This window comes from Alosa pseudoharengus, unplaced genomic scaffold (assembly GCF_046254945.1).
Source record: "Alosa pseudoharengus isolate Yale_2024_CS ecotype anadromous, Long Island Sound unplaced genomic scaffold, YU_APseudo_1.1 YU_APseudo_1.1_scf_8, whole genome shotgun sequence".
Taxonomy (NCBI): Eukaryota; Metazoa; Chordata; class Actinopteri; order Clupeiformes; family Clupeidae; genus Alosa; species Alosa pseudoharengus.
The window spans coordinates 17,932,595-17,940,051 of NW_027468870.1; the positions used below are offsets into that span (position 1 = coordinate 17,932,595).

Below are 7,457 nucleotides of genomic sequence, written 5' to 3' on the forward strand. Positions count from 1 at the left end.
TTCTTACAGTGAAGCCACTGTTGGTCTGCCTGCCTTGGTATCAATCGGGCCACTAATTCGTCACTTCTTTCTATCACTATCAGGCTTTGAAGACTACCGACTGCTATTTTCAAATCATTGGATGTATGCAGTTCAACTAAAGTTTCTCACAAATTGTTTGACAGCTCTTTTAGATATTTTTGTTTTCCTTGGGAATTTCCATGTTAAATAAAGTTGTCTGCTCAAACAGACCCTGTATTTGTACACTTTGTGTTTGTTTTGTCGCTGTCGTTTGACAAATCCGGTAAAATCCTAGATGAGGCAACTTGTGTGTGGTAACAGCCTGAATGTTATCACAGAGTTCTCAGATAAATACAGGAGCAACCTGTGCGGAGTCAGACATTTTCCTTAACCATTACTGAATAGCATCAACACCACAAAGAGAAACCATGAGGCCAGTGATCGCGCTGTTCTTTGCACTGATGGTGATGAGTGCACTGGTGTGCAGTAAGTACAGTTTAACTTTACTATCAGTCTGTTTCCTTTTGATGGAGTCATCCTGTATGAACTGTGGAGTATGAATATGTCTGCTGCTTTTGACTGCCATTGAATAGTTTAATATAATATTGTGTACGCTTTACAGATGTCTACGCTGCATGTGAGAATGGGGGCTGTTACCGGAAATGCGAAAGAAATCAATATATAGACCATAGTTCATACTGTGGTGGTGGAAATGTGTAAGTTGAATTTTGTTTATTAACATCTTTGGCTACTGTGTGCAACATGTGGCATGAAATCATGTTTCTCTTCTCAGATGCTGTGTTAACAAAGGAGATGGCGGCTGGTGAGGACTATGGAAGAATGTGAACTATTAAAGGAAGACTTTGTGGATCAAGCAGCATGATTATTAACACATTGATATTGATTCTAATCAATATTGGTCTGTTTAGAAATTACTTTGTTTGATGCAAATTTCATTAAAAAACGAATGGATTCCACATCAGTCAGTATGGTTGCATTCATTTCAAATATATTTTTAGATTAGGAAATGTATTTATTTCACACACATAAGCTGTGATTGGACTTTCCAAAACACTGAAAAATAGGATGAAGCTACATGACTTAATTCCCAGAGGACTGGGGCCAAATTCAAGCACTGTGGTGACTGACATACTCTGATATTTTTGAAAATGTGACCACCTTTAAACAGTGACAGATACAAACTGCTGGACCAACTAACACATTGACGATGACAAGGGGCATCTGTGGTCTAACTGCTGCAACAACAGCCGGCTGTATGGCCCTTTGCACATTGGATCATTCCATGTAAATTCAGACAAAATCCAGGGAAATGGTTGCTGCATATTTTGCTCAAAGTTTGTCTACAGACCTGTTAAATGTTTTTGTTAAATTCTAATGCTTTCATAATACAAAACTAGTGATATTGAGGGTCTTGTAAACTCTTTTTTCACATCCACATGTCAGTTGCACGGGAAGGAGGGGGAGGGAGTGCCGAGCTAGCTCTGTTTTGTTTGAACGTCAACAGAAGTGGCGTTACCGAACATCGCTTAGAGCACCTTTAATGTTGAACCAATATTTGAGGTCTCTGCCACAAATGCACATGAAGATATTAAGGATAAAATAAGGTGTGATTGCCTTTTGCAAATCTAAAAATGGCATGTAGGAAGATGAAAATCAATGTGGGAATAGCTCCGTTTACAGTCATTTTGTGTATAAAGTGCTAATGATGTACCATGTTTCATTCATACATAAATACACTTACTTGGTTAAATTTTTCATTCTCCCTCATTTTCATTCTTGTCCCTGAGGCAAAAAGAAAATGATTGAAAAATGATTTTGACTTTATTTATTTATCTATGGTACAACATTGGCACGTTGTACTAATGCCCATACACTGAGCTACTTTCACATATTTTCAAGTGCCTACTCGCTACCCCACATATAATTTTAATTCTATGAAAATGACGAAAAACACAATCTTCCCCTTCTTAAAATCCATTATATGTAGACAACTCAATTATTGCTACAACATTATGAAAGCATAGTATGAAAAGAAAAAAATAATGATTGATACCAAATGCATACAAAAACAAGTTTATACTACCCTTAAGGTCAAATCAAAGAGAATGTCTTACACACTTTTAATGATTCAGTCATACTGAAAACATTTCAGTTTTGGTGTCTTCCACCCTAAAAAAGTTTTGGCTGCCTACAAGGGCGTATGTTTGGTCTACCATTTCAGTCAAAAAGTGTTTCACACATCTCAAATATTGGTTAATTGTCATAGTTACCTGAAAAAATACACTTGTTGAATTATTTCAATGCAACTTTAGTAAAAATGTCTGGTTTGCTGATTTAAGAGACATTCAAAAATGATGAGAGAAACCATGAGGCCAGTGATCGCGCTGTTCTTTGCACTGATGGTGATGAGTGCACTGGTGTGCAGTAAGTACAGTTTAACTTTATTATCAGTCTGTTTCCTTTTGATGGAATCATCTCGGTTACATTAACAATTATACATTTTGTCTCCTGTTTTTGACTTCCATTGAATAGAAACTGTGTGTACTCTTTCCAGATGTCTACGCTGGATGTGAGAATGGGAGGTGTTATCGGAAATGCACTAACAATGAATATATAGGCCATAGTTCATACTGTGGTGGTGGAAATGTGTAAGTTGAATAGACAGGTTTTCATACATTAACATTTTTGTCTATTTACAGTGTAAAACGTGACATAAAATCTTATTTCTCTTCTCAGATGCTGTGTTTAAGAAGGAGATTTAAAAAAGGATTTGGGCCATTGCGATCGCTGAACCGTGGTGAAAAACATTAACCTTTTAAGATGGACTTTGTGGATCAAGCAATGTGCACAATTGTTGACAATATTTTTTCAGATCAATATTAGTCTGTTCAAAGATTAACTTTTTTTGATGCCAGTTTGAATAAAATCCAATTTCATTTCAAATTATTTTTTATATTTATAAATGCATTTATTTAACATACACAAGCTGTAATGGGCCTTCCAATAACAAATGAAGACTGGAACCAAATCAAAGCACTGTGGTGACTGCAACTCTGATATTTTGAAAAATGTGACCACTTTTAAACAGAGGCAGATACAGACTGCTGGACTAACACTCTGACAATAACAAGGGGAAACTGTGGTCGAGGTGCTACACCAACAGCCAACTGCATGGCCCTTTAATACACAAGATAGAAAACAGTAGCCAAGGAAACCGCCAACAGGAGTAGAGTATTAAACATATCAAGTATTCCCATGGTGTACAGTCATGACTCGATAAAAAATGTTTACTGAAATGGTGCTGATTATTGCTGGGAGTCAGTCGTTTGAGCAGCAATGGGCAACTTGTGTACCAAACAATTAGAGCACCCCTTTGTTGTTTTACAAATCCAGTAAAATGCAAGAGGAGGTGAAGATACACACATATCAACCCAAAACCGCACCTATCATTCGGTTAGTGAGTCAATTATTAGTATAAGCCAAGCCGATCATACTCTGAGTAATATTATTTTGCTGGGTGTTGAGGTGGAAGAACTCTGGACATCATTGGCCAGTAAGCATTACCACTCACAAGCCAAGGTTCCGCAGCAGCTTTTGTTCCAGCCACGGTCCGACTGCTTGCCCCGGACGTTAGGGAGGAAAGAAGATACCACACCCTCAATTACATTCATAACATTGATTTTTAACACTCCACTACGCTCAGGCTCTGGGTCTATCAAGGAGCTGGGCTAAAGTGCAGTAGTCTGAAAGTTGTGGGTTCAATTCCTGGCTTCCACCATTGTGCCCTTGAGAAAGGCACTTAAAGCTGCTCCGGGGACAATGTAATCCCTTGTCATATAGTTGACATATATAAGCCACTTTGGACAACAGTGTCTGCTAAAGGTGGTAGAAATGGTAGAAAACAGCAGATACCATGTTTATACATGTAGTTCATGTCAGGCAACATGCTTTAGCCAAAAGGAAACAGAGTGACTCACAACGGCCTCATGGTTTCTCTTTGGTGTAGATCCTATCCAGTAAGGATTAAGGGACATTTCTGACTATGGTCCTGTTGTAAGCCTAATTGGGTCATTCCGTGTCAAATCAGATAAGGTTGTTGCTGAACCATCTCGGATTTTGTTTAAACCTGATCTATATCAAGAATGGGTCCCAAAACCAATGCAAGGCCTGTACAATATTTCTGTTCAAATCCTTTGTCTTAGTAGTAATAGTAACTTGAAAATCTATGTGAAAGTAGCTCAGTGTATGGGTATTTAGTGTAGAAAGTGCCAATATAAATAAATTGAGTCAAAATCATTGTTTTGCCTCAGGGTCAAAAATGAAAACCCATAGGTATATGTAATGTAACCAAGTAAGTGTATCTATGAATGAAACATGGTACATCTTTGGAACTTTGTACATGAAATGAGTATAAACTGAGCTATTCCCTAATCGATTTTGTGCTCCTACTAGCTACCCCACATACCATTTTAGTCCTATAAACATTGCCAAAAAAAGCAATCACACCTTGTTTAATCCTTAATATCTCATGTGGATTTGTTGCAGAGACTTCAAATATTGGCTCAACATTAATAAAGCATTTGCATACAAAATAATTATTGGTGCCATGTGGATACAAAAAAAAAATTAGTTAACAAGACCCTCGATATCAATTTTGCAATTTATACATGGCCTTATTTAAAACTAATTGGCATGCAGTACAACCTTTGAACTGACTAATCATAACGAGAACATGTCTGTCTTCCACCCTACAAAGTTTGGCTAGGAATAATATTTTTCAAGATATTAATGCCCATAACCCCAAGATAAGGCATTTCTGAGAGTGTAAACATTACACAAAATATAGGGTGAAAAAATGTATGAAAATATTGGAATTTAACAAAAAAATATTTTGCATGTCTCAAATCTTGAGCAAAATCTGAGACGGTGCAGCAACCATTTTCCTGGATTTGGTCTGATTTGACATGGCATGGCCCAACTTCTTTTATGGTTACACCTGCTTTTATATACAAGAAAGAAATCTGCAGCAAACACCCCCATACCACCATGTTACAATGTTACTGCTACCCCCAACATCTCGGATTTTATACTGGCCAGACAACAGAGATAAACGTTCAAGCACATCCTCTCAGCTGACAAAATTGTTTTATCTAAGAATTTACAATAAGTTGGCTACATCACTGAACAAAGCTGTGTTATTTAGACTAGAGTATGGGAGTTCAATTCATGCTTGAGTGTAGGCCTATCTAGCCTACATGTGTTTTTATGCTGGTGGTGAGTTTCAAGAGAAACGTGTCTGTGTCTGTCTTGCAATTCAGAAATTGTGAAAAAGAAAATAACACCACTCACAGTGGACTGCCTGAAAGGAATGCCTGGGGAATTGGTAATGAGTCCTTGACATAAATCTTGTTTGCAATCATGATCTCAGAGGAAATGTAGCCTACCTGCTCACATGCAATAACACAATGGTCAATTTAGTAGGCCCAGATCATCTTTGCTATTTATTTTTCTCTTTTAATTAAATTGGTCAGGGCTATGCACCACTGTACATCTGTCTGTCAGATCACAATATATATACATATGCTAGACAGACTATGACAATTTATGACAGCTGGTACAACACTTTTGCATGGAATAACTCAAGCAGTGAAATAAGGCCAATGTGGATTATTCAGCATGTAACCAGTGCATTTTGACCAGCATGACATTAGCAATTGAAAATGTAGAAAACTGAAGACATTTGTACAAAATGCATGGATGTACTAAAGCACTGCTGTTTGTTCAAGATGGAGAGAAACTGCTTTAATGATGTGCACCAGTTTTGAGAATTCCAATTCTGATCTGAGAAATGCACCAAAGTGACTGAGAAAAACTGTGCCTTTGCCCACCCCCCACCACCAAAAAAAAACTTAACAAACAATCAGAGATCTGCCTCCATGATTCACAGTAAGAAATATGACATTTTTGTTAGGCCTTGTTAATCTTCTCCAAACCTACCATTTATGGTTATGATCATAAAATGACATGTGGTCTCATCGCTCCAAACAACTTTGCTCCCGAAGTTCTGAGCCCTAGGTGCTGTTTGGCATAAAAATGCTGTTTTTGGCATAGGCAAAGTAAAGGGTTTTGCAGCCCATTTTTGTTTAAGTGCCACTTTATGGTGGATCTTGAAACAGTCTTACAGTGAAGACTTTCTTACAGTGAAGCCACTGTTGGTCTGCCTGCCCAACCCGTTCTCATCTCAGGGCGTCATATAAGGCCGTTTTGTCACGTCCTTCGGCGTTTTCTGTCCACGCATATAGCACCCTTTCGCGTGTAGGTGCACGCTCATGGCTTTCAACCAACTTCAGCGTAAAACCACCAGCGATGTTATTAGACGCTCTGGGCTCATGGCTTTCTCCAATGCAACCCACGGGCGTTTCACAGGACGCATTCGGATTTGGCCAAATTGCAATACAAGGGCGACATATCCGACGCTTTCAGCAACAGTGCGGACAATTTGGTTTTGTTTTAAATTATCCATTAGCCTAACCTTATTTTAAACCTGGACGTGTGCTTGGTAGGTCTAACAAAAAAAAACACAATAACAGGTGAAATGCCCGTGCCATCTATTGGCCGCATAGAGGAGTATATTGGTCGTTTTCAATACCTTTACCGTGCGAGAGAGAGATGGCTTTCTCCAATGCAACCCACGTTTCACAGGACGCTTTCGGATTTGGCCTTCAATCCAAGGGCGACATATCTGGCGCTTTCAGTAAAAGCGCGGACAATTTGGTCTTGTTTCAAATTATCCAGTAACCTTAATTTAAACATGAAAGTGTGCTTGTTAGGCTTAGCCAAAAAACACAATAATATGTGACATGCCCATGCCATCTATTGCCTGCATAGAGGATTTGATTGGCCGTTTTCAACACATTATCGTGCGAGAGAGACGCTCATGGCTTTATTCAATAAAACCCACATATGCGTTTCACAGGACGCATTCGGATTTGGCCTTTCTAAGAGCGACATATCGGACGCTTTCAGTAACAGTGCGGGCAATTTGCTTTTATTTTAAATGATCCATAATCTTAATTCAAATATAAATGTGCGCTTGGTAGGCCTAACCAAAAAAGTCAATAATATGTGACATGCCCATCTAATGCCAGCTTAGAGGAGTTGCCGTTTTCAACACCTGTATCGTGCGAGAGGGACAATGCAACCCACACAGGCGTTTCACATGACGCATTGGGTACGCATTCGCGGCAAAGCCCACCGCGCCGCACATAGCCCATTGGTTTCCTATGGAGAGCGCAAGGTGTAGTTAACGCGTCCGCTATGCATCTCGGGAAGGCGGCGCGGCGGTGCGTCGAGAGGTTAACGCTAGGCGGTTAGCCAATGAAAGTACATCTTCGGTACACAAGTTCTCTCTTTTGCTCTAGTCTTCCGGTCCGCCT

General features: G+C 39.1%; 1 long non-coding RNA gene across 1 annotated transcript; it reads left to right on the forward strand.

The window, feature by feature from the left end:
* The first annotated feature begins 363 nt into the window (after positions 1-363).
* Positions 364-928, forward strand: LOC143112493 (uncharacterized). Its single transcript, XR_012984767.1, has 3 exons — positions 364-486; positions 623-716; positions 794-928. It is a non-coding gene; the product is annotated as an uncharacterized LOC143112493 (long non-coding RNA).
* The last annotated feature ends 6,529 nt before the right edge of the window (positions 929-7,457 follow it).